We start from the raw sequence: 7,961 nt of genomic DNA, 5'->3' as shown, positions 1-7,961 counted from the left end.
TAAAAGAAAATATTTTTATAAATTGGAATTTTTAGATTCAATTATTTTATTAACAATAAAATGCCTCTATTTTGGCTTCAATTTAAAATTTATATAATTTAATAAGTATGAATTAATATAAGAAGTAAAATTTACTTTTAATTTCGGCTTAAAGATTGATTTATTAAAAATCCTTATATTACAAAAATTTAGTAAATTAAATTTAAAGTATTCAATTTAAATAATTACATGATCATTCTATAATTAATGAAAAAATTAATATTAAAAATAAAAATATTATTAAAATAAATAAATAGAAAAAATTTAATGTTTTAATATATGAGATTAATGGAATTAATAAAATAATTTCTACATCAAAAATTAAAAATGTTAATGAAATTAAATAAAATGGTAGTGAAAATGGAATATTTATTTTTGTAATTGGATTAAATCCACATTCATAAGGTAAATTTTTTTCTATATTAAGTTTCTTATGTATTGAAAAAAATTTATTTAATAAATAAATTATTATTAAAATTACAATAATTGATAAATAATAAATTATAAAAATTAAATATATTAATTTAATATTAAATTTTTTAATTGGAAATTAAGTGTAATTTATTATACTATATATTTAAAGTTAATTTAATTTATAATAATATAGTAAAATATATAAATAAATAATCAAATAACATCAACAAAATGTCAATATCAAATAGCTAACTCAAAATTAATGTGATGAATTGTTGAAAAATGGTTTTTTAATATTCGAATTAAAGAATATAATAAAAATAATGTGCCAATAATAACATGTATTCCATGGAAACCAGTTGATAAAAAGAAAATAGATCCAAAAATTCTATCATTAATACAAAAAAATGAATTATAATATTCAAAAATTTGTATAAAATTAAAGTAAAATCCTAAAAAAATTGTTGATGATAATATTTTGATTCTTGATTTAAATTTATTATTTAATATATTATAATGTCTTAATGTAACTGTAAATCCTGATATAATTAAAATAATTGAGTTTAATAAAGGAATTTCAAATGGATTAAAAAATTTAATTATTTTAGGTGGTCATATTAGATTAATTTCAATTGAAGGAGAAATTGAATTATGGAAAAACGTTCAGAAAAATGAAATAAAAAAGAATAATTCAGAAATAATAAATATAATTATTCTAAATTTTATTATTGATAATATATAAAAAGAATGTATTCCTTGAAATGTTCTTTCTCGAATGATATCTCGGAATCATATTATTGTTGATAAAATTAAAATTAATAAATTAAAGATTATAATTAGTAAATTATTTAAGTAAATTCATAAGATTGTACTAAGTAAAAAATTTATAGTATTAAAAGAAACAATAATTGGTCATGGTCTAATAGTTACTATATGAAAAGGAAAATTTTTTTTCATTAATTTGATTCGGAAAAATATAATGTTAATAGAATTGAGAATACATAAGCTTGAATAAAAGCTATGGAAATTTCTAAAATTAATAATAAGTTTTGAATTATTAAAGTTACTGGAAATAAAATCATAAAATTTATTATAAAATTTCTTAATAAAATTAAAATTAGGTGTCCTGAAATTAAATTTGCTGAAAGACGAATTGAGAGTGTTCAAGGACGAATAAAAAGTCTAATAAGTTCAATAATTACCATAAAGTTTATTAAAAATTTTGGGGAATTTAATGGTACTAAATGTCTTAAAGTTTTTAAGGGAAAATTAATAATTGAATAAATTAAAAATCTTAGTCATAATGATAAAGCTATTGATAAATTAAAAATTAAATGTCTTGTTGATGTAAAAATATAAGGGATTAATCTAAATAAATTTAATATTATAATGAAAATTATAATCCTTAAAAATAAAATAATGTTTATTGAATACTTATTTGTTGTAATTATTTTAAATTCATTTAGTAAATATTCAACAAATATTTTTAAAGCTATTAAAATTCGTGAAGGAATTAATCAGTATGAATTAGGAAATATAATAATAGGTAAAAATATAAAAATTCAGTTTAATTGAATATAATTATTAATTGAAGGATCAAATATTTCAAATAGATTGTTTATCATAATCATTTTCATTTTTTATAAAATTTATTTTTTTTATTAATATTATTTATATTATAAATATTTTTTTTGTTTATATGTAATAAAAATGAATTTATTAGAATTACAATAATAAATAAACATATTAAACATAAAATAAAAATTATTAATCAATTAATTGGTATTATCTGAGGAATTCATTAGAAGTAAATTTAAATTACTATGATTGATTTAAAAGATCAATTCTTTATTTCAGACATCTAATGTAAGAAAAATAATAAGTAATTATTAATTTTAGATTGACAATCTAATGTTATTTAATTAACTAATTTTTCAAATTATTTTATTTTTAATTCAATTTAAAAATAGTTCATAAGAAGTTCTTTCTAATATAATAGGTATAAATCTGTGATTTATTCCACAAATTTCAGAACATTGCCCAAAATAAATTCCTGGTCGGATACAGAATAAATTTAGTTGATTGATTCGCCCGGGAACGGCATCTACTTTAATTCCTAATGATGGAATTGTTCAGGAATGAATTACATCTAATGAAGAAATAATTATTCGTATTGAGATTTTAAATGGAATAACCAATCGATTATCAGTTTCTAATAATCGAAATTGATTTATTGACTCATAATTTAATATATATGAATCAAATTCATAATTATTAAATTCTGGGTATTCGTAGGATCAGTATCATTGATGACCAATTGCTTTAATAGAAAAATAAGGATTGATAATTTCATCAATATAATATAAAATTTTTAAAGATGGGAAACAAATGATTATTAAAATAATTATAGGAGTTAGAGTTCAGATAATTTCAATAGTGTGATTTTTTAATAGAGTTAAATTTAAAAAATTATTATAAATAAAATCTATAATAAAAAAAGTTGTTAAAGAAATAATTATTATTATTATTATTATTGTTAAATTATGAAATGAAATTAAATTATCTGAATAAAAGGAGTTTGAATCTTGAAATGTCATTATATTTCATGTAGAAATCTTTAATAATAAAAATTTATTTGAATTCTAAATTCATTATTAATTATATTAAATTAGTTTATTAATAAAAGATAAAAATCTTTATTATTGAATTTTAAATTCAAAGCACTAATCTGCCATATTAATAATTTTTTATATTCAATAAATTATTTATTTTTAAATTTTTTATTATTTATTAAAAATATTTTTAATTTTATTGTTTAAAATTAATGGAATTTCTATAATTGAATGATCTAAGGGTGGGTAATTGTTCAATCATTCAAGAGAAGATTGATGAAATTTAAATATAATTAATCGTTTTGAAATAAATCTTTCAAAAATAATAAAAATTAAAAATAATATTCTATTTATTGAAATTATTGCACCAATTGAGGAAATTAAATTTCAACAGTAATAAGAATCAGGATAATCTGAATATCGACGAGGTATAGATATTAAACCTAAGAAATGTTGTGGGAAAAAAGTTAAATTTACACCAATAAATATTATAATAAATTGAATTTTTAATCATTTTTGATTTAATATTAGTCCTGTAATTATTGGGAATCAATGGATTAATCTAGTAATAATAGCAAAAACTGCTCCTATTGATAGAACATAATGAAAATGTCCAACTACATAATAAGTATCATGTAAAATAATATCAATTGATGAATTTGAAAGTATTACTCCTGTTAAGCCTCCAATTGTAAATATTAAAATAAAACCAATTGATCAAATAATTGTAATATTAAAATTTATTTTTGAGCCATGGTAAGTTGCTAATCATCTGAATACTTTAATTCCTGTCGGAACAGCAATAATTATTGTTGCTGAGGTAAAATATGCACGAGTATCAACATCTAACCCTACAGTAAATATATGATGAGCTCAAACAATAAATCCAAGAAATCCAATTCCTAATATTGCATAAATTATCCTTAAATTTCCAAAAGTTTCTTTTTTTCCTCTCTCATTTATAATAATTTGAGAGATTAATCCAAATCCTGGAAGAATAAGAATATAAACTTCTGGATGACCAAAAAATCAAAATAAATGTTGGTATAAGATTGGATCTCCACCCCCTATAGGGTCAAAAAATGATGTATTAAAATTTCGATCAAATAAAAGTATAGTGATTGCTCCCGCTAAGACTGGAAGAGATAAAATTAGCAATATTACTGTAATACATACTGATCAGGAAAATAGATTAATTTGATCATAATTCAATGAAAAATTTTTTATTAATATAATTGTAACGATAAAATTTAATGAACCGATAATTGATGAAATTCCTGTTATATGTAAAGAAAAAATTGCAATATCAATTGAAGGTGAGGAATGAAATATATAAGATGATAAAGGTGGATAAACAGTTCATCCTGTCCCTACATTAGGGGTAAATAAAGTTCTTAATAATAATAATAAAAGAGATGGTGGTAATAATCAAAATCTAATATTATTTATTCGGGGGAATGCTATATCAGGTGATCCTAATATTAAAGGAATTAAATAATTTCCAAATCCTCCAATTATGAATGGCATTACTATAAAAAAAATTATTAAAAATGCATGTCTGGTTACTAATGAATTGTAGATTTGGTCATTATTAATTCATATCCCAGGATGCCTAAGTTCTATCCGAATTAATAATCTTATTGATGATCCAATTATTCCTGATCATATTGCGAAAATAAAATATATTATTCCAATATTTTTATGATTAGTTGATATTAATCATTTTTTTATTAAGATTTATAAATGTGAAATCTATATAATTAATTTTGAAAATTAACAGTTTTTTTAACGTAAAATCTTTATTAAAAATTTATAAAAATTTTTATAAATTAGTTAATAATGATTTTTTTTTTATTTAGTGTTAATTTTTTTTTAAAATTAATTAATTTAAATTTAAAATAGATAAGTAGTATTATGTCTGAAAAAGAAATAAACTGTAAATTTATTTATAAAAATTAAAAATTTTTTAATACTATTTTAAAATTTATTTTTAGATTATTTAATATAGTTTAAAAAAAATATTAAATTGCAAATTTAATGATTAAATTTATAATATTTATATTAAATTAAATAGAATAAATATAAAAGAAAAAAATAAAATTGTTATTGAAATAAAAGTTTTTATTTGGGAAATTTCCAAGTTTATTATAGTTTTGTTAAATTTAAATTTTAATAAAATATATTTTAATAAAATGAAATAATTTCATATTATAATTATTCTTAATAATAATAGTATAATTATTAAATTATTTCTAAAACTTAGATTTATAATATAAATAAATTCCCATTTGAATATAAATGATAAAAATAATGGGAAGGAGGAATAAATAAATAATAAAATAATAAATATAAAATATGAATTTTGGGAAAAATTTCTAAAATTTAAATTTTTTAGATTATAAAAATTAAAAAAATATATTAAAGCTGAAAATATACATAAATAAATAATTATTAATAATGTAAATAGGTTTTTATTGGAATAAGTAATAAAAATAAAAAATAATGAATTAAAGATTGATGAACACCCAAATATTTTTTTTATAGAAAAATCAATATTTGTGTATAAGGCAATAAATGAATTATTAATTAATAAATAAAAAATTATAAGTGGGGTAATAAAGATTATTGTGGAAAAAAAATAGATTGGGATAAATTTTATCAATGTTGAAATAATTATAATTTGATTTCATGAGGATATTTTATAAATATAAATTATTCAAAAACAAAATGGGAATATACCAATTTTTAAAAATATAGACAAAATTAATAAAAAATTAATTATATAATTTTTGAATATAAAGATTTGCGTATAATTTAAGGAAATAATAGTAATGATTAATAATCTTGAAATTGATGATATTATAAAGTATAAAATTCTGACAATTTTATTATTTGAGTTAATATTAATTATCCTAATTAATAAAATTGTTGAAAATTCTATTATTAATCATTTAATGTAAATTCTCTGTGAATTATAAATAATAAAGAATAGAATTATTACTGAGAGGTAGGAGAATAAATATATTTTATTGTAAAAAATAAATATTTAATTTTTACAAAAATTAAATATTTTACATAAAAATAAGTATTCATAGAAATGTGGGATGAACATCCTATAGGCTTTGCACTTATTATATAAGTAGTAATAGTATAGCTTAATAATATACATAAATATTTTATCAAAATATATCTTTTATCAGACATATTACTTACATATAAATATATAGGTATATAAATTATATAAAAATTTTTTAAAATTTATCGATAGGGTATGAACCTATTAGCTTGTACCTTAGCTTATTATATAATTTTTGATATTCATTAATTAAATTTTAGAACATTAATTATTTATTGAATCTTTAAAATTGAAATTTAATAATAGTTTAATAATTTAAGAAATTTTTAAATTATTATAAATTGTTAATTTTTAATATTTAGATATATTTTCAAAATTACTATTAAATGCAATTTAATTATTATATTTTTATTAACTAATATCCAAATTGAAGATAACGACAATGAATAAATTTGGGTTTAATATATATACATAATTTTTAATTCTGTGTATTTGTCTTTATACACTGTAAAAATTTATTTTTACTAAAAATTACCTTCCTTTAAAATTAAATTTTTAATACGTTCAAAATTTTAATTTAAATTAAACTTTATATTTAATAAATTATTCTCTAATCTATAATTTATATTTAAATAATTTTCATTTATTTTTTTTTTAATAATTAAATATTTATATATATATACATGTAAAAATTTAAATTATTTACGTTTTAATACATAATTTTTAATTCTGTGTATTTGCCTATATACACTGTAAAAATTTATTTTTACTTATATTATCTTCTTTTAAAATTTAATTTTTAATACATGTAAAATTTTAATTTAATCTAAATTTTAAATTATAATTCTATAATCTTTAATTTTATAATAAAACATTTATTTTTTTAATAATTAAATACTTATATATATATATATATACATGTAAAAATTTAAATTATTCTCGTTTTAATATATAATTTTTAATTCTGTGTATTTACCTATATACACTGTAAAAATTTATTTTTACTTATATTATCTTCTTTTAAAATTTAATTTTTAATACATGTAAAATTTTAATTTAACCTAAATTTTAAATTATAATTCTATAATCTTTAATTTTATAATAAAACATTTATTTTTTTTAATAATTAAATACTTATATATATACACATGTAAAAATTTAAATTATTTTCGTTTTAATATATAATTTTTAATTCTGTGTATTTGCCTATATACGCTGTAAAAATTTATTTTTACTTATATTATCTTCTTTTAAAATTTAATTTTTAATACATGTAAAATTTTAATTTAATCTAAATTTTAAATTATAATTCTATAATCTTTAATTTTATAATAAAACATTTATTTTAAAAAATTAAATTTATTAATGACCTATATTTTTATAAATTTTTATAGATTAGGTTATTTAGTGGAATTTTCATTTTTTTTTTTTTTTTTTTTAAAAAAAATGAAAATTACCGTTAATTTAAGATTAATAAGATATTAATTAAATAAAATGATTTTAAAATTTATTTTTATAAATTAATTAATATTTATAAATTAATAATTGAAAATTTTTGCGGTTATAATTTAATTTTAATAGATTTTTAAAGATTAAGAATTATATATTTATATATATATATATATATATTTGTGTATGTGTTTTAGGAATATTTTATAGAATTTAATATAAATTATAGTTTAAGTATTATATAAATTCATAATCGTTAAATTTAAGTTCATATCTTTTTTATATTAAATTTTTTATTATTTAAATTTTAATGTGTATAAATTTAAGTTTGATAATTTTGGGTATGTGGAATAAGTTTTTATATTTAATGT

At 16.4% G+C, this 7,961-nt stretch overlaps 1 pseudogene; it reads right to left on the bottom strand.

Annotated features, from left to right (window-relative positions):
• Positions 1-81: 81 nt before the first annotated feature.
• On the bottom strand, positions 82-2,242 carry LOC143305119 (ATP synthase subunit a-like; annotated as a pseudogene).
• Between the last annotated feature and the right edge of the window lie 5,719 nt (positions 2,243-7,961).

This window comes from Bombus vancouverensis, unplaced genomic scaffold (assembly GCF_051014615.1).
Source record: "Bombus vancouverensis nearcticus unplaced genomic scaffold, iyBomVanc1_principal scaffold0156, whole genome shotgun sequence".
Taxonomy (NCBI): domain Eukaryota; kingdom Metazoa; phylum Arthropoda; class Insecta; order Hymenoptera; family Apidae; genus Bombus; species Bombus vancouverensis.
This window is presented reverse-complemented; position numbering and strand designations above follow the sequence as displayed.